The 20576-nt window shown below is 40.6% G+C and overlaps 1 protein-coding gene and 1 long non-coding RNA gene across 5 annotated transcripts in view; both read right to left on the bottom strand.

Annotated features, from left to right (window-relative positions):
* Nucleotides 1-20576, bottom strand: part of APP (amyloid beta precursor protein) — a 183243-nt gene that overhangs the window by 142926 nt on the left and 19741 nt on the right. The gene's annotated exons all lie outside the window — the stretch shown is intronic.
* On the bottom strand, nucleotides 114-2624 carry LOC135295608 (uncharacterized). Its single transcript, XR_010357732.1, has 2 exons — nucleotides 1928-2624; nucleotides 114-1370 (listed from the first exon to the last, which is right to left on the bottom strand). It is a non-coding gene; the product is annotated as an uncharacterized LOC135295608 (long non-coding RNA).

Here is a 20576-nt window from a genome sequence, read left to right as displayed (position 1 = left end):
TGACTAATAGCAGTAGGGTAAACAAGAAAAAGACAAATCCCATCAGAATTAATGATTTTTTTATTCATCTAGAAAAATACAAGATAAAAAAAAGATGAAATTCAGCACGTGTGCAAGTTTGACAAAAGAAGTGTTTAATGACACCAGTAAATATGAAAATTGTTATGGTTTCTTTTGGTACGTCTACATTTACAGGAATGCTAATGATACTGCATTTAAATTCCATCCCCTGCAGGGGGCTGTCACTACTCCAAAACGAACATAAGACTCTGTTTTCCAGGGCAAATCAAAGTTTTGCACTGAAATAAATTACTATAAACCATCTAATTCCAGCATTGTATTTTCTATTTCAACGCTCAAAGCCACTATCACTTATTTTAAATAAATATAGGAAGTAGAAGAAAAATAAAAGAGTGCATTTCACAGCAATGGAATAGACCACAGAAGTACTCCAAGCTCAGTAATAACTTCTAGGGTCCTATCATATCCATGAAACTCACTGCTGTAAAACTACAAGGCGAGAGCAAATACTAAAAAAAGACCTAACTTCTACTTTGCATTTACATTAAAGCACTTTTTTTTGGTGGTGTAAATTATATTTTTAGCCTATTTCATTGCATGTGTACATGGGAAGAATGTGAAAAGGAAAATTACTATATGCAGTGTAGCAATGAGGAATAAAGATATACGGACTCCCTTTTATAAGTCGTAAACAGAAATCATCTATTGCAAAAAACCCGACCTTTTAATGCTCTAAACATCAGCAAAACAAGCATGCATTGACTGCCTGCCACTGCAGGTGTTGCTGTTCATATGACCTTTTAACCAAATACCTTTTCGATCACCAGTGTCCATGCATCTCCCCAACCTATCACTGCCCCACGCATGATGTGACCACACACGAGTTATACAACTTGTTCTCTGGTTCTATAACCTGGTTTTTACCTCGCTGTTAGCTGAACCTTTCCCAGACTGCTTTCTGCAGAGCAAGAGTGAACAGAAGTGAAGAGCATTTAACAACAGTGAAAAGGGCCCATATTCTGGTAGGCTTTTCTTATCTCCCACAATGCAGAACCAAACTCGATAACATGGAACAAATTTAAATGCTGTCTGTTCAGTAAAAATTTGAAGAACAATACTAGTTCAATTAACTTGATAAAGAGTTTAACGTTTGAGCAATGTCAGCTTCTCAAACAAACTTTATCCCTCAAATGTCAATGCTCAGTAATTTATTGACTTGTTTTTCATTTGAAGTAGCTGATAACTGTAAGATAGCTTCACATCTCGTTCATCACATTTCCACTGCTGTGCTGGCTTTGCATTCACGGAAGTGATGTTCTAAGAGAAGTTGCTAGCAGTTTCCTCCGTGTCTGACAAAAAGACCAATCCGTAATTAGCTTTGAGAATTGACAATCTGTTAAATCACTGAGAAAGCTGAACACATCTCTATGCATATACATGTTAAAGACAAAAAAACCTCAGGAGGGTGTATTTTCCTTCTGGCCTGGAAGCTGGTAACATGGCCAGCCCAGACTGGGTGGGCTCTGCCATGGGGCTGGGCGGGCTCTGCCATGGGGCTGGGCGGGCTCTCCCATGGGGCTGAGCTGGCTCTGCCATGGGGCTGGGCGGGCTCTGCCATGGGGTTGGGTGGGCTCTACCATGGGGCTGGGCGGGCTCTGCCATGGGGTTGGGTGGGCTCTGCCATGGGGCTGGGTGGGCTCTCCCATGGGGCTGAGCTGGCTCTGCCATTGGGCTGGGTGGCCTCTGCCATGGGGCTAGGCCCCATCAGCTGCCGGGCAGGGGAGGGGATGTCATCGGCCCCCAGCGTGCCTCAGCTGAGCCCTAGCCTGGCTGCTGAGATCCTAGCCAACCCCCGTCATAGCCACTGAAAAACCTCCATTGTAAAACAGTTCTGGCCTCAAGCTACCGAGCCCGGCTGGGGCCACACGACCATCTGCAGGCCTCGGGTGAGATATTAACTCTTTCAGTGCACAGATGAGACTTGCAGACCTGCAATCCTCCCTCAGCTGAGAGAAAAGGACAGGGTGAAGACACGCAGAGGAACAACATGAAGACACCAAAGTCAGAGAAGGAGGAGTCAAGTCCCAGATGGGAGGGATGAGGAGATGCCTTTTGTTTTGGGCTGAAATCCTCTTGTAAAGCTATGGAGAAGAATATAATTGATACATCAGACTCTTTTTCCCTGTAACTCATTGAAAAATATGGGGGATGGAGTGTTCAAATTGTAGATATGAGCAAAGGCATCTGTGTTAAAGCAAGCAGATGCTGAAGTAGCTGTGATCTCATAAGAAGTCTGAACAGAGAGAGAAGGGTAATGAAGACACTTTGCCCTCAGGGAAAGAAGAAGACCTCTGTTCCTAGAGATGATCTCAGATATAGAGAAAGAGAAACTTTACTCTTGAACAGCTCATCCTTAAAATAGTACCCCATAAGTTGAGGTGGTCCATAAATGCATTGTGGGAAAGCTGTGAAAGATGGGAGGGACTTCACGATTGCAAGTTCTGGGACAGCTGCTGTCGTGGCAATTAAAAGCCACAAGAGTACTGTTTTCTTGTGGAGAAGTCTCCATAAGTTGACAAGAGGGACTCCTCTCCCTAAGTGAACTGAAGAAATACTATTCTAGAGGTTATAAATAAAATATACAAAAACATATAGTTTCTGTATGTTGTTAGTGGGAAAGAAAAGGTTGTAGGGAAGAAGTGTTCTAAAAGTTTTATTCGGATTTCTATTATTCTTTCTTTTAGTTATTGTTAATAAACTTTTCTTTATACCCTTTTTATATTTAAAATTTTGAGTCGGCATTGACTTCCTCCTAACTCTATCTCACAGGAAGAAAATTAATAAGTAATGCTAAGGGGTACAGGGACATTTAGCCAACACTCATTGGTGCATTGGCTGGGAAATCTAAAATTGGCAAACCAAAACCACTGCAACTACTATGCTTAAGCATCCCTTGGAAGAAGAATTCTTCTGCATAGTATCCTCATTCCTTTTTTATGCTATTTCCTTTCCAACTTTTCCTCCTAAAACTGGGCTGCAAAAGGATAGTTTGTAAGAGGATAGCAGTCCATTTCAGGGATGCTTATATTTTGCCTCCATCCCAAAAATTGTTGTTACTCAGCCTCTCACAAAGTCATATCCAATTTATCTTAGAAAGGTTTGTGTTAAAATGGACCTTTAAGATCATCTCATTCCAACCCCCTGCCATGAAGAGTGACACCTCCCACTAAATCAGATTGCTTACAGCCCCATCCAACATTGAACACTTCTAGGGATGAGGCAGCCACCGCTTCTCTGGGCAACCTGTGCCACTGCCTCTCCACCTGCATAGGGAAGGATTTCTTCCTAATATCTAAACCTGTTCTCTGTCAGTGTGAAGCCATTCCTCCTTGCCCTGTGACTCCAGGTCCTTGTAAATAGCCTCCCTCCACCTTTTTTGTTGGCTCCCTTCAGGTTATAAAAAGGGCACAGTAAGTTCAGCCCGAAGCCTTCTCTTCTCCAGGCTGAACAATTATCTCTCACTATTTTCATAGGAGAGGTGTCCCATGCCTATGATGACTTTTGTGACCCTCCTGTGGCCTGGCTCCAGCAGGTCCCTGTCCTTGCTATGCTGGGAGCCCAGAGCTGGATGCAGCCCTGCAGGTGGGGTCTCAGCAGAGCGGGGCAGAGGGGCAGAATCCCCTCCCTGCCCTGCTGCCCACGGGGCTTTGGATGAGCCCAGCACATGGGGGGTTCTGGGCTCCCAGAGCACACAGCCAGCGTAGGACCAGCCTCTCCAAATCCTTCTTGTAGGACTTCTCTGGATCTGTTGATCCGCCAGCCTGGATTGATACGAGGGGTTTCCCTGACTCAGAGGCAGCACTTTCCATTTGGTTAAACTTCATGGGATTCCCATGGGTCACTTCTCAAGCTCGTCCAGGACCCTCTAGATGACATTCCACCCTTCAGGTGAGGCAACAGCACCACTCAACTTAGTGTTTTCAACAAAAAACACTGTGCTGAGAGTACAGTCAGTCACTCTATGTAATTAACAAAGATATTAAATATCACCCGTCCCAGTACAGACCCCTGAGGGACACCACTGGCCACTGATGTCCATCAGGACTCTCAGCCATTGACCACCACCCTCTGTATATGACTATCCTATCTCTTTCTTATCCATCTACCAATCCACTGATTAAATATGTCTCTCCTATTTAGAGAGAAGGATTTTGTGGGGGACTGAGTCAAAGGCTTTACAGAAGTCCAGGTAAATGACATCTGTAACCCTTCCCTTGTCCACTGATGTAGTCACTACATCACAGAAGGCCACTGGGTTGGTCAGGGAGGACTTGCACTTGGTAAAGCCATGCTGCCGTCTTGAATCACCTCCCTGCCTTCCATCTGCCTTAGCACAGGTTCTACAAAGATGTTCAGAAGCATTTAGAAGGAGGAAAAAAGCAAGAAAGAAATAAAGTATTTAAATTACCTCTTTGACACTCTTTATCTTTTTAGATCCCTATGGGCAAATCAGCAAAATTTGCTTACAGTACAGATGACAATACGATTTCAAAGGCCTCTGTTTAAGTAACTGTACACTTGAAACTTTTTAAACAAATAAATAAGTACTAATAATAAAAACTTTAAAAAACAGGGAAAAAATTACAACACTGGAGTTACACTTAGAAGGATGACTCGTGTGACTGATTTATTACACAGTGCTAACATCCTATATTTTTGACAAGATAGTAAAGTAACTAGACAAAGTGAGTTAAAGTATGCAAAGCACATGAGTTTTCCTGAAACAAACTTCCTTTGTTTCTCAGATTTGGAAAGTCCTCTGGGCTTACATAATTTTCCTCCCATAGAAAATGGGAAATGCTCAAAGATAACACTAGATGACTGAACTAATGAAATCTACAGAATTATTACTGCAGTGCAGTAACTACACAATGCATTTGTAAGCTTCTCCAAGAAAGAATGGAAGCTGAAACCAACCTGCTCAGAGGATTTTTGCTGTGTTCTAATCTGAAAAAAGCTTTCTCTACCTGAGCAAAATTCACCACAGCCAAAAGAGCTAAATTTTCCTTGTGAAACAGAACCTCCACCCTGCATGAAATGGATTTCAAAGGAAGCTGTTAGATGGCTATTTTATTCTCAGTATTACTTGCATGCAGTTCTTTATCTGCCCTTGATACAGAGGCACCATCTACACTGCTAAAGCAACTCTTCCACAGACTGCACCACTTATGTTATTCTCCAAATGATGCAGAATAAAATCATTCTCTACTGCCATTGGTCTGAGCCACAAACATCTGAACAAAGCCACGTGAGAAGTCTGATGTAATTCCCCAGTTATAACATGATGTGTTTCAGCTATTTTGCACTATGACTGCACTCCACATGTATGCCAAAGGTCCCTCTCATCTTCCTTTTGATGTAGAACTATTCTTTGCTCAAGTGGCAAGTCTGTGACTCAGTCTGCTCTGCAAGCTGTCTGACTAGTTGGATTACTAGAATTATTATTATATTAAAAAAATAACAATTTCCCAATTTCATTCCACAAACAATGTGAAGATGAATTAACAAAATATTTCTGGCATTTGCTGACTTTAGCCACCAAGTGTTTGGTATGATGAGGACTTGCTGACTGCTACAAGGAAGAACATGCCCAGAACATCCTTCCTGAAATATTTACACTACTCAAGATGCCAAGACATCTCTAATTAGACAAACCTTTTTTTGGCACACAAAAACACCACCACAAGCAAGCCAGAAGGAACTAATCTGTCAACAGCAGGATTAAATAACATAACACATTACCTGGATTACTTTCAAGGCATTTACAAAAGTTGGACAGAATCAAATAGATGGCTGACAGACTTCAATTCATTTTGAGTTGAAGGTACAGTTCTTCAATTCTTCCTCTATAAAAATCTATGCATTTTATCTCTCCACAACAGAACTGTGATGAGGGAATTAATACAGCACTACCAGACACCCCATGCTGAAACAGATCTTGCCCTGTATCTATTTCTAGGGTACTTAAATCACCTGTTACTAAAAGAAAAACAACAAAAAAACAAGAAAGCACCCCACCCAAACTTCACTGTCCCACTAGATACAAGCTATTTTCAAATCACTGTGCACCCAGTTCCTGTTTTTGAGCAGCTATTCCACGTCCATGAGGTTTTTCACAACAATCATGTAGCACATTCAAAAGAAAGTCTGGCCTTCAACCTCTGATGCTATGGCCCACTCCCATGGTCTCCAATGTAAAGCCACTTCTCCATCTCTCTGCTTTCTTAGACAGCTTATTTATTTCATCCACCAAACCAAAGACAAAGCCATCATTACTGCATACATAAAATAAAAATTTAATTAATAAAGAAAAATACCTTCAGAAGTGCTTAGCTGAAAAAGGTAGAAGATTCCTCAGTTTGGGGAAGAATAAAAATATTCCTTCAGTCTTTCAATTGGGCATATTTCAGGTTTCAACTCTACAGTTTGAATTCTGCATGTTCTTTTACGGATTAAATGCTACTGTACGTCACCTTCATACAATTGTGCTAATGCTCAAAACCAAGAACCTTTTCCTTTTCAAGATGTATGAACAAGAAACAAGAATAAGGAAAAAAACCAAGCAAATGAAGACACAGTGAAGCCCTCAGAAACAACCAAGCGGCTTCATTCAGCAGACTGGGCAGCAGTAACACATGATGAGCCCCAGCACCAATTCTACCTTCAGCAGGGATCACACACCGGTTATATTACATACACAGCCCTCTGCACAATCATGATCAACAAACAAAAAAATTATATAAGCCAGGAGTCTCAACTTTACTGGAAATAACAAGCCAAAGAGGTACAGGTTTGACCACGCAAACCAGTTATTCTATAGAATGCAACTCTTCAGCTTAAAAAGCTTAGCAAAGCCACTCAAAACTGGGTATGAAGGAATTCAGTCAGCCTCAAATAAAATAAACCTCTAATGACACAACAATCAGAAAGATAGTTATGTTAAGCCTATGACTTTCTAAAATCCATGATTCAAGAGATTCAAGAAAACAACACGGAAAAAAAGCAACTAATATGCAGGAAGCAGTATGGGATGAGACAAAAAAAATGTTCAAACCACTCTTGCCAATACATGGAGGCCACCCTACAGAAGTACACTAATTTTTCCAATATATATATTTGAATTTTCAAACCCCACCTCTGGTATCTTACAGCAACTGCTCTCTATAAAGACACAGCCTTCATCTGAATTCTTCCACAGAGGGTCTTTAGCAAAAGCTTTACTGATTTCAATATTTGGAATGTTAACCAAATGGACAGTAGAGTACCCTCTATATGTTCTCACTCTTTCCTATTTAGAAGGTATACTCCCACCAGGAGTTCTGGATTTCTGATCTTATTGAATGCTATGGAATACTCCAGCTCTTGGTTAGGTCTGGGAGCCAGGGAAACCAGAATCCTAAATTAACTAATGTGTTAGCTTAGTAATTAAATAACTTACCTAGAATCTGTCATTCCAAGAACTTTCTCCTACTGTGGTAGTCCTAGAGTAATTTTCTAATAATACAGAAATAGGTACTACATGCAAGTTCAATTATGCAAAACATTCAAACACAAGAAAAACTGTGCTTGAAATCTCTTGCTCGTCTGTGGGAAGACATGCTGTTATTATGGTCGCCAGAACCTTACACAAACATCTCTCATTCAGACAAGGATAGAGAAAGCAATTGATTGAAGAGGTGAACCAGAAGCCAAAAATTCAGAGTATGAGTTTCTGGTTTTTTCAACTGTACTAAGGCCTCAGAGCCCTCTTCCAGATCCACCTACTAGCAGCAGCTGCTCTTTGTCTTGACAACAGTGATAGCAGAATAGACATGTTCACAAACATTTGATTTGAAGGTTCATGAGAAGTATTGCATTCAAATGCAGCATCCTTAAAGACTATAATTCAAATTCATATTAATTGAATTTAACAGATTTCCATGAAAGAGACTAAGATGAGCTTGGAAGCAACTTTCAGATCCTCAAATGATGAAGATAAATTAGTTAAGTATTATTATGTTAATTATTAAGTACAATATGTTAAGTATTACAGCCAGATCCAAATAAGATGACATAATAAAGATGAAGTGCTGTTTCCTTACCAGTAAGTACACACAGATCATTAAGCATAAAAAAACCCCAAAGCATTATCTCTCTGCTAAGGAGGGTAAGAAACCCTCCACGTTTTTTAATCATGTTGGAACCACACACTTGAAAATCGAGCACTTTTTGTCTTAAATAGCTCCTTTGTATTTATGCTATTTAGAACACGTAAATCCTTCAAATAGTGAGTTACTTTTGGGGATTTTTTCATTTGTCTTTTAGATGAATAATCTGGAAGATTAAAACATCATCTTTCTTTTGACAGTTGTCAGCTAGAGCATCCTGATAAACCATCATCATGAAAGAGAAAACAGTACCATGCTTTGCCACCTCCTGCTTGTTGCTTTATTGAGCTGTAATAAGAATGAATTATACCATAAAAGATGTCACACACACTGCAACAACAGAAGGAAAAAAATCTTATTTGACTACTGAGCCTGGTGCTCTACTACAGAAAATCCCACTGAACGCTAATGATGTCTTGTGTGGGGAGCACAAGGAAACCCTATTTCCATACACTAATAGAGAAATGATGGCTGTCAACTTTTATTTAAGACTAGCTACGTAACAGTGTGCAGTGAAAGCAGAAATAACATGTATTTTATTTTACTTGATGCAACATCCAAGGATTATAAGCAGGGATGCTGACCCCTGACAGGGAATCTGACCAGAGTACTAAATGTAGAGCACAAACTCTACACAAGCTGCCCACAATGTAAACACCACAGAGCAGCAACCCAACAGTTTATTTCTCCTCCAATTCTCCACATGGATATATCAGCAGATATTAAGACGTACTTACAAACCACATTGGCAAAAGTTGCCCCAAGCTGCAACAAAGCCGCTTCTATGGATGTTTCTTCCTCTTCTGAAAAATTATGCTCTCTGAAAGTTGCACACATTCAATTTCACACTGAGGGCAAGAAACCTTTAAACCCAAGATGTCTTACACAACTAGGATTGATTTACCTGTTGTGCTGAGAGATTGAAAGAAACAATACTGCTGAAAACATAGTACCACATACAGGTGACATCAATAATTACCTTAATATCTGCTCTTATTCCATCTACTAGCTAAGGTAATCCAAGGCAACCAACACCTGCCTTCCATTCCCACATTCACAAGAGTCCCTTCACGTTCTACTTCCATTTACAGCCCTGTTCTGCTGCTGAAAGCAGCAGCAGCCATGCTCAGCAGCCACAATAACTTTGACAGGATTCCTCGAGGCACAGCAAAAGTAAAAAAGTAGTAAAAAGATAGCCTGAAAATATACCACAGAGCTGAAAAGTCCAAGTAGGGACGACTCCATCATCATGTGAGTCTTGAGACCATCTCAAGCACTAACTTCAAAACAGAGACACCAGAAATTACTTAGTGCTTTCAACCCAAGACAGGTGAAAAGGTCAGAGATCTGCACTGGAGCTTACAGTCCTTCCCCTTTGAGCTGGCAACAACTACCTTCCAGCAAGAGACAGACTTCTCAGTGAGCTATAAGCTTCCCCCCAGCTTCTCCCTTCTGTCCACAAGCTCATGAACATGGCCACAGTTCCCAGCATTTGCCAAGATGTCAAGAAGGTTCAGCTTAAAACAGTACAGCAGCAGCACAATGTTGACTCCAGAGGCTCTGGAAACCCTCAAGAGAAGACACAGCAATTCCCTTACTTGTGCCCAGCCTAGGCTTAGCCAAGATAAGTGTTCTTCATCACACTCAGTCTGCAGTGGTGAGGCACTTCCACACAATGCAGGACCCCAAACTGAGATTTATTCAAAATAAAGCAATTCTTAGTATTACATTCACAGTATGTACACACATACCAAGAAGACTTTACTAACAGTATACTTCCATATCAGCAAATCACCTACAACCACAATATTTTGAAAACTGAGTATTATTAAGAGTTCCTGAACTCATTCCAACTGGTAACAGAGTTCTTCCTTTTGATGACAGGGCAAAAGGTCTTTCATTCTCACCCTCTGCAGTTGGCAAGTGTACATTATGTGGTTCTTCCTTCTGTTAACATAATAGGGACATAACAGCCATTAACACCAGCACTGTTTTTATTAGCATCATAAAAACAAGTGACAGGTGAAGTTGTTCATCAGAAGCACACATACTCAGTTTCAGATATTTCTTAATTTTCTGCTGCTACATAAAGGTAGAAAACAAGTATCAAATCTATACTACCAATGAGCTCATCACAGGCCCCCAAAGAGTAAACTGTCACAAAGGCATTTTTCTTCCTCTAACCATCCCTTACTTTGGCAAGCATCTGTTCACCTTACTGATTTACAAACGCAAACTACTGAGAGAATTTTAGTACTTCTGCAAGAATTCCTCATCTTTTAACAGGGAAAACACAGTTACGGTTTTTCTTCTACATTCACAGTGAATTAGATCCATACCCATGCTTTTCACCATGCCGGTACATATTCAGAATATGTTTGCCTGACAAGTTTAGAGTCTACAACATACATCTCTGACAACATTATAGAGAAGAATAAATTAAATGCAGATTTGTTTTAAATGTCAAGCCATCAGTTCGTAGCCTTTTCAAAGTGAGGGAGTGAAAGTATTTTTTCTAGTGCTTTTAAGGTTTCAAGGTGGTCACGCCGTGGAACTTCTGACACATCTGCCCCACCAGCCTGGGATTTCTGCTCATTGCTGCCGGCTGTGACAGTGACTGCACCAGAGGGGAAAGTGCCAGAGGCTGAGAAGGCTGGTACTGGGCCACTGCTTCTGTGTGTTGTTAATGCCACAGTTACTGTTGTTTGTTTGCCTTACTATACATACTAGTAAAGAACTGTTATTCCTATCCCTCCTATCTTTGCCTGAGAGACCCTTCATTTCAAAATTCTAGCAATTTGGAGGGAGGGTGTTTACATTCCCATTCCAAGGGAGGCTCCTGCCTTCCCTAGCAGACACCTGAGTTTCAAACCAAGACACCTGAGTAAACAAAGTCTATAAATCCATTGCAGTGACACACAACAGACACAGGATTATACAACCAGCAACACCTGAAGCACTAAAAACTGATTTATCTCCTGCACTAGGGCTTGCATGAAACAACAAGCTAACGGACAGCAATACAAAGATGGTTTCACACACAGTTACAAGAGAAGGTCAAAACCACCATGAAGTTTCTTTTCTAAGTTCAAGACCATTCAGATCACTGGGCAAGTACTTTGCACTGGGGGAAACATAAGAGACTTTATTAAGAGATGTCCAAATAACACCACTGAAAAGCCATCACTTCCACTGAGGAGAAGACTAAATTAAAGACATGCAAGAGTTTAAATCATACTTTCTGAGTATTACCAAAGTATGCTGAAAATCTGGGTCAGAGATGTAAGTTGGACAGACCTAAAAATGCTCCTACAGTGAGATTTCCCACAGAGATGTCTTTCCTGCTCCCTCAAAACAATATTATCTTTTACTAGACAAATTAAGTGGTCATTTTTAGAAGTCCTAATAGCATGAAGTGTCAGGGCCACTGCAGAGGCTGGGAACATTGCCATGCAGGGCTCTCTCTACCCTCTGTCCCAGGAGGAGCATCCCTGGGATGCTGCAGCAATGCAGTCATCCTGCATTACCACCATACTTTGAAATAACGTCTGAGAAAGTACATTATTTTGCTTTCTAGAGCCAGGTAGCAAGCTTGTTAAAAATAATCAGAGCCTTTACCCAACACAGCCTTTGCTTCACTCCAAACACACCACTCAGGACGCCGGGAATGTTAAAGACTGAAAAATCTGTAAAAAACTCAATATCTGTAAATCTGTATTTGGGGATATGGAGGTATTATTATTGTGTTATCTGTATATTAAGCTGCTTACAAAGTCTGTGAGAAAAAAAAATCAATGTTATGATGCAATTTACTATTGGTAAAATTTGATGAGAAACTCACTTGAGAGTTAACAGCAAAATATTAGAAAAGCAAACACTCCAAATCAGCTCTGTTTACCAAATGCCTTCTTCAGACCACCGTTTGAGCACTCCTCCTCTCATTCTTTATTCTACCGAAAACAGCACGTGGCTACAAAACCTGCACTGTCCCAGCTGCCATTCAGTCTTCTATGAATCACAGATATCCAGCACAATACAAAAACACTCAAGCATTTATTCTTGGAAGGGATCAGTGTTACATGCATGTTTTCATTCCGAGCCTCCACAGGCAATTTGTTTTCTACATTATAATGTAAAAAAATGCACACGTACAAAGGCAAGGTAATAAATTCTTCCTCTTCCTTTGCCCAGGACAGCTCACAAGGGATGGAAACCAGAGCTTTCTAACACAACAGGACATCTCTTTCCTTGACATTAGTAAAATGGGACAAGCTGTAACTGAAATACACCCTACAACAATAGGTCCCTTCAGAAGAAACTAATTCTGGCTCTTCTCAGAGAACAAATGCAGTAAGGAAAAGGGCAACAAGAATAAGGGAATGCCAAAGGGGGGAAGGACTCCCACTTCTTTCACCTGTATTAGCCCACACCACCTGCAAACCTTACCCAGACAGTTCTGCTGACACTTGAAAGGTGGAAATACAAGATTAAAACATCACAGAAAACATTTGCTTCTTGTCAATGTGAAATACTACATTCAGTTTTGGAAATCATTTGCGAAGACAGTTCCAAAGTAAATGCCTACCAAGTTTCAAGGAACACAAAAACAAATGAAAGAATGCAAAGCAGTACTACTCCAATAAAAATCAGTACAGAGGCTGTCTACAAAATCTGTCTCTGAATTCTGAGCAAATGAGAAGAAGTAAACAAAAGGAACCTTTTATTTTTCCTGTATAAAAAAGACTGCAATACTCTATATTTGGTATACACTGGTACAGCAATGATAACTCCATCTCATATACCAATTAAATCCTCTGGGGAATACAAACCTCTAAGCCAGTTTGCCAAGGACACAATTTAAATACTAAAATAGAGATTAATTTTCTCACAAACAAAACAAACAGTAAATTCAGGGTAGTGTCCCATAAAGATCCACAGGTGAAATGTGAAATGCTCCTCACCCAATTAGATCAATGCACTTGTGAGGAACATCCCTCACTTCCCCTGAGTAGAATGATGCTTCCCTATGAAACCCATTACCACTGAAGCTACAGATACTACTTATAAACCAAAATACTCATAAGGCAGACCAACACCAAGAGGATTATCTGTTGATTTCTTGTTTTGAAAAACAATGTAGATTACTAGACAATCCCAGGGACTGCCACCTTCTGAAAGTCAATACAGTGAAGAACTGGGCCACCGACCCAGGCTCAGAGCCTGGCCTTCCTTCCACCAGCACACTGAAGGGCCAAGATAACCAATTCTGAAGTACCTCATAAACCTAAATGAAACATAACTGAAGTGCACATGCATATGGATCACACAGGGTTTCATTTTTTAACAGAAATGTTTTGGTTTTTTTTTTTCTAAATTTTTCTAATTTGCCATTCAGTTTATCACAAACAAATTATAAAAATCAGATAATAAACTTGTGTATGGTCAGGCAAGCATCAAAACACTGAGTGTAAGTTACAAGATGTGAATGTAACAAGATCACAGAGTGCAACATTTGATCTGGGTCACACTGAGGCCAAATGGATTAAGAGGAATTCACAAGCACCCAAGATGGCAGCACATGGCATTGAACAGCCCCAGCACAGCAGCACCCTGCAGCAGTCTGTGCAAAACCTGTTTGTCAGCAACAATGACATACAGCCATGGTCAAATTATCACCAACTGGAAATGAGGAAAATACACACAAGAAAAAGGTATGCTTTGATTAATCTGCACACTCTAAGCTTATTTTGCTACAGAAGAGGGGATGTGTGGAAAATCAATTAAATCCACTGAATTAATCTAAGGACAGGCTTCCAGACAGTAACAGAACTAAGAAAACTAACTATCCCTTAACACACTGGCATAAGATGGAAGTGCTTAGAGAATCTCAAAATCATTTAGGTTGGAAAAGTCCCTCAAAAGCACGGAGTCCAACCATTCCCCCAGAACTGCCAAATCTACCACTGAATGATGCCCCTAAAAGCCACATCTACCTACATATGTTCTAGTTTCAGTCAGGACTGGGTTTATTTTTTACAGTAGCCAGGAAGAGGGGATGGCCAGACTAGCGTTATCTGATATCATCTCACATCCTGGAATAGTCCAGAACTGTTTTACTTTCTGTGTAAATCGTTTCTCTCATACCTTTTGTTATTAATATTGTTGCTGTTATTGTTTATTTTTCTTATCTTATTGTGTTTTCCAGTAAATTGTTCTTATCTCAACCAGTGATTTTCACTTTTTTTGTGCCTCCAACTCTCAACTCTACCCCAGAACAAGAAGGCGGGGGAGGAAGGGGCAGGGAAAGGTGGAAGCCAGTGAGCTGTGTCTGGTGTGTCTGTGATATTGGGGAATATCATTCCTAAAGCACAACAAAAAATCTTTTCAATCCCTCCAGGGATGGAGCCCCCACCACTGCCCTGGGCAGTCTGTTCCAGAGCTTGGCAGCCCCTTCAGCGAATAAATTTTTCCTACACCCAATCTAAACATCCCCTGGTGCAACTTGAGGCCATTTCCTCTTGTCCTATGCTTGTTACCTGGGAGATGAGCTCAACCCCCCCTTGCTTACAACCTCCTGTCAGGCAGTCTCCCTTAGGCTTCCCCTAGATCCCATCTGGTGCCACAGTTGTGTATGTCTGGAGTGTAACAAAGCACTGACCATTTCCCCTTGGATTAGAGGGGTTCATTCTGCTCCCCATCCTGGTCTTAGAGCTCCAGGAGAACTTAAGGAACAATGAGTCTTACTATTAAAGATTGAGCTAAAGAAGGCATTAAGTATCTCAGTCTTCTCTCATCCTTTGACACCATGTTTCCCTGTGCATCCATTAAAGGATGGAGATTCTCTGTAGCCCTCCTTTTCTTGCAAGTGTATTTATAAGAACATTTTTATTGTCTTTATGGCAGTAACCAGATTAAGTGCTAGTTGGGCTGTGTCCCTTCTAATTTTCTCCCGACGTAACATCATGACATCCTTGCAGTTCTCCTGAGTTGCCTTTTCCTTCTTCTAAAGGTCATAAAGCTCTTTTTCTTGAGTTACAACTTTTCTGTTCAACCTGATCTTCCCCACCTGCTCATCTTCCAGCACATTAGGACAGCCTGTTCCTCCACTTCGAGAATTGTCCCATCTCTTTTCCTTTATGAAATCAAGTTTGGCACAGAGCATAGGCCAACTCCACCTCGGCAACACCTCCACGCTGGATGAACCATCGTCCTCATTATTTCACTGCCCTCACAGAGCCTCATCCCTGTCATGTGAGGGCACCTTGGAAGTGAGGCATTTCTGTGGGAGCTGTTAGCAAGCACACATGGAAATGCACAGTAAAAAACAGTAAAAAACAGTAAAAAACAAGAAACTTCTTTCCCTTCTTGTCCAGATGCAACGCTGACTAAAAATAACTGAAAATGAGCACGCTGTGGGTTTTTAATGGCTACAGCACTGAAAGTGAAGTCAATGACAAAAAAAAGCCTGATTTTGGCTGCTCCCTTTATTAGTACTCTTGACTATAAACATTACTGCAGCACTTTATCCTAACTGAACAGAAATTGTAAGGATACAGTAGCAATGATAGATGATGTTTCTTCTGAGAAGGACAATCCATAAAGTCCAAGCAACCATGTACAACACCATCCACCTTAAAAAAATTATTTTGAGTGCCTGCTAGGCAAAAAAATTCAAATGGCTCCTAGAACTTCTCATTTACACCCATTTTAACAGCAGTTAGGGCAGAAGAATAAAATTATTAGTAGTGACCACTGTACAAGTGCTAGCTAGTTAAAACCTCAAAACTTAAACCACCTTGAATTCTTCTTCTTGCACAATTACTGTGTTATAGATGGATAATGAGATGATTGGCTCTCACAATGAAGGGGTAACTATTTTGTGAATATTAAGAAAAGCTTCAGTGATGTATAGTTATGTTACTGTAGTTTAGATGTCCTCTGTTCTCCCCAAGGTTCCCTTTCCCCCTCTGTATTGTTGCCATCAGACAGCCTGGGCTGTCTAGGACAGGCAGAGAGAAGGTGTGCACGTGTGTCCCTTACCTGGGGCAGTGGGGAATGGAAAAGCTTGTTGCTTAGGGGGTGAGGCATGCCAACACCTGATCTGCAGTCAAGTTACAAGAAAGCAGTCCCCACCGATAAATGGCACAGAAGAGCTGACTGACAGACTTTGGGAGGGGCCAGGGCTGGTTGATGCAACCCCCAGGGGTATAAAAGACTGAGCGTCCATCTTGAAGATGAACTGGCCACATGGTATCCATGAGGGCAGTTCCCAGCGCTGTGAAGTTTTCCTTATATAGTCCTTTTGTTGTATTTTTATCAAGGTTTAATAAACCTATTTAAATTTCCAAAGTGAGCAGTTGTTTCTCACAACTGCATCTCACAGACCCTACAATTCCCAAGCTTAAACACATCATATTATCTTACACATAACAATGTTGTATTTATTTTCAGGGCACTTTTCTTCTATTTCAGGGTGAACTCAGTGCAGCAGAAGTGCAGGAAAAAAGGATGACTCCCACTCTGGCAGGATTCTCTCTTGACTGAAAAGCTGCCATGCTTATTCATCCCATACCCCAAAACTGGCTGCCTGCAGTCTCTACAATCCCCAGTGGCCTGCATAGGATGGTTTTCATTCCTCAAGCAGCAGAGCTGCACCACACAGGCAAGGCTGGGACCACCCTGGACCCACACACCGTGCCCTGCCTCTGTGTCCATCACAGCATGTGACTGAGTAATGTCACTTGGCATTACTTTAAAATATGGAATGATATCCTCAATAAGTCACAAGTCCTGAAGCTGCAAGCACATGGTCTCAAGCGACACAGTAAAGCCCAAAATGTAATAAAAATAGGAAGTGTTTTCAGGTCAGAGTGCTGAGATTCCAGTACATGTAGGTTTAGGAGTCCTGCTATCACAGTCAAACACTTCCTCTGTCATCAACTTTCATGTTTTCATACTCTTCAAAATTCATATCTGTTTTTTCTGCATCCTGAATCAACAAAACCTCAGCCTAGGTTTCACATGGCTATTCATACATAATTGTGGCAGATGACAGAGGGACACACATATAAACCTGTGGAGTCTTTGCTTCCTTTTTGCCAAGGCCAGGATTAAATGAGTGAGACACATTTGATATTTATTTAGAATTTCTTGTTTGGACTCAGATGTTTATTAGTTTTTATCTATATTACAGTCTCACGAATTGTCAGTTCTACAGCACTTCACTCTAACAAACTAAAAATGGAGCCATATCTCTCTCTCCACAAGGTCTTTTAAGGATAAACTGTCCAATTAAGAAATGACACCTGAGTTATTTTTACTTTTGACCCAACTACCTGTGCCCCACAATGCGGACTTTTTTATTCAATTACACAATACCACTCAAACCCATGAAGAAGAAGTTGAAGAAGAAGGACTAACCTCTGCCCTAAAACCCCCATCTTGCTTTTTATATATTACTATATTCTTAAACCTTAAACTCTAAGTTTTCCACCATGTGATATTACACACTTCTATTCCAACTACACACCCATAATCCTAGTTTTATTATCCAATTTTGGAAGCCTTCTCCACAGCCTCAGGTCAAATGCAGTGTTCTCTTGGGGATCAGTGCTTGTCAGCACAGAAAGTCTAAAATTCTCAGTAACCAGAGTTCCAAGATAAACCTTTTACAACTACTGCATAAAGCCCATGCCTCAGCCTCTTCATCCCTGCAATAAGGCATCACTGCCTGTCTATATCAAACCTTAATCACTTCACACTATTCATACAACAGCAACTGCATTAACTTCGGTTTACACATTTTCTGCTTGTATAAACTTGTGGAGACCAAAGAACCCTTCAGAGAACCAACCTCAGACCAAGGCCAGTAGTCTAGCTTTCAGTGTCAAAGAGTTAAGCCTCCAAGACAGGCAGGCAGAACATTTTACTTATCCTCTCATCCTCATTTGAGAGCAGCAGCTCAAAATCTGGGGTTTTCTCAGCCACCTTCACACTTTTCCCCTCTGCTGAAGGTCCATTATCCATTAAGGTTTATTATACTCGAAAACACAGCTTGCTCTCTGCAAAAGTAAAGCCTGCTGTTCACATGTGAGCTGCCATATCCAGCTGCTCCTCTTCATAACCTTACAGCTGAAACCTTTTCTTGCTTCTAAGGCCCTGACACACAGCAGAGCCCTGTCCTGTGGCATCTCTGTCAGCATGACTTATTTGCAATTACAGGTAAGACAGAGTATCTCTTCCAGCTATAGAAATGACTGAGGGAAGACGTGCTGGCAATCAGTGCTGCAGTGGCTAGAGAAGTGCACATACTGTACACCATCACTGCTTCTCTGAGTACATTCAGCTTCAAGATATGCAAAATGCATACTCAACATAGTATTTGCTTCAATTACACATCGCTATTTATTTCATCTGCAGGACCAGATTTGTAATTGGCATTCATTTAATTTCACTGTCTTAAAATATTACACCACTGGTTAACTCAATAGATAATCAGCAGAGAAATACACTGCACTGAGAGAACAGTATCCCACATAATGCACATTTATTCCTTATTCCCAGCAAACTAAAAAGTGAAGCTCTCCAGGTAACCAAGAAAAAATGAGCATACCAGTGAAACATCAAACCAGGACTATCACCCATATGATAATAACTTACCACAGTTTTCTCTTTATTTATTGCATATCTTGATTATTTTTGCACTTCCAAGAGTCACATTGGGAAACACCTACAGCAGTAGCTGAAAGAAGACACTGCATTTCTGTCCAAACCTCTCTTTCCAAGATTGTAAAATTTTTTATGTAATGCTAAAGAACACTTCTAATACAGGGCTATAAGTGAGCTCCTCACTAAAAGTTTTTCAAATTACTGAAACTATGATAGTTAAATTTCGTCTTAATTCTTATTTTATTTGAACAAATCTAAGAAAAAATAATAGCTGGGAACTCTAAACAGATTGTTAGTTCAAGAAAAACATAAGAATAGGTAAGTAGTATTTAAATTAGTCTGATAAAAATTTGAAAAACACATGACGCTAGATCATTAGCCTTTCTGCAAGTCACCTGAGTATTTGACCATAAATTAATTATAAATAGGTGTTTCTTATAAAAAATTATTAAGAACTACCTCAACTCAAGCCTAATGTCTGAACTCTGCTGCTAAACCTAACTGCATTATTCTTAGCAAGAAATAAAAGATGGAAGCTGAAAAATAATGCAGGTGTTCAGTGAAGAAGAATGAACAGCATAGTATTGCATAATAAACTTTCGGCAAAAGAGCATGAAATCACAGATGCATTCTTTGAAATTTTTACTGACCTATATAAAAGTGTCAGAGTGGGTTCTATTTATTCTTCTAATTGTGTAACACTGTCATTTTCTAGAGATGGTTTTGTTTGGTTTATCACCAGGAGCTGGAGTGTTCAACCCTACACATGCACTGTCAACTGCTGTGATTTTGCCTGATGCCAGGGAGCTGACATTACATTTGTTTGTGCAGACACAGTCAAAGGAAATAAAGTCAGACCTCAGTATTGCCCAGCCTGCTACACTCTATCTTTCATTCTGTTACTCTAGAGGTAAACTTTAGCATAATATTAGTGGGATTAATTTAATACACTATTTATTAAAAGGGAAGGCAGTCTAAGACAACCCCAAGCTTACATTTTCTACTCAAGCAAAAACAAATTCAGAGGTACTAATGAACCCTGTCCATCTGACACTCTCCTCAGACAGGCACTGTACAGCTAATCACAAGTAGCATTAGTTATCTTTAACATGCATACACAACACACAAGCACACACAGTCTGCCACCTCAACAGCCTGCAGTGCCATTTCAGATTTGTATTTCACCTATTTCATATTTAGACTTTATGATCATTACCCCTTTTAGCAAGGGTCATTTTATTTTGACATCTATAAAGCGGTTCAGTATCTTCACCAAAAACAAATCACACAAGAAAATTTGACCTACTCTCCATTACTCTGAAGTAATAATTTCTCTGAATTTCATTGGATTTAAGTACACAGTACCTAGGAATAAAAAAAATAAACAAAAACCCAACCAAAATCACTCACAGAGATGCAGGTTAGGCATCAATCTTTGCCAGCTATAGCCTACATTCAACCATTATACACAAACCACATCCTTAAAAAACCCACTTCACAGCCAGAAGAGAATGCAAGGGCTACCCCAAAGCAGGAAACTGTTCTTTCCTCTTGCACTGCTCCTTTCAGCACCAACCAGCCCCAAAGGCCCTGAGGCTCAGAAGGGATGCCTGGGGAGCCTGGGTCCCAGACACACACTGCCCAGCCTAGCACATTTCCATTCACAACAGCGGATGTGAC

Source organism: Passer domesticus, chromosome 2, assembly GCF_036417665.1.
Source record: "Passer domesticus isolate bPasDom1 chromosome 2, bPasDom1.hap1, whole genome shotgun sequence".
NCBI lineage: Eukaryota > Metazoa > Chordata > Aves > Passeriformes > Passeridae > Passer > Passer domesticus.
Note: the sequence above shows the minus strand (reverse complement) of the source record. Positions and strands in the feature narration are given on the sequence as shown.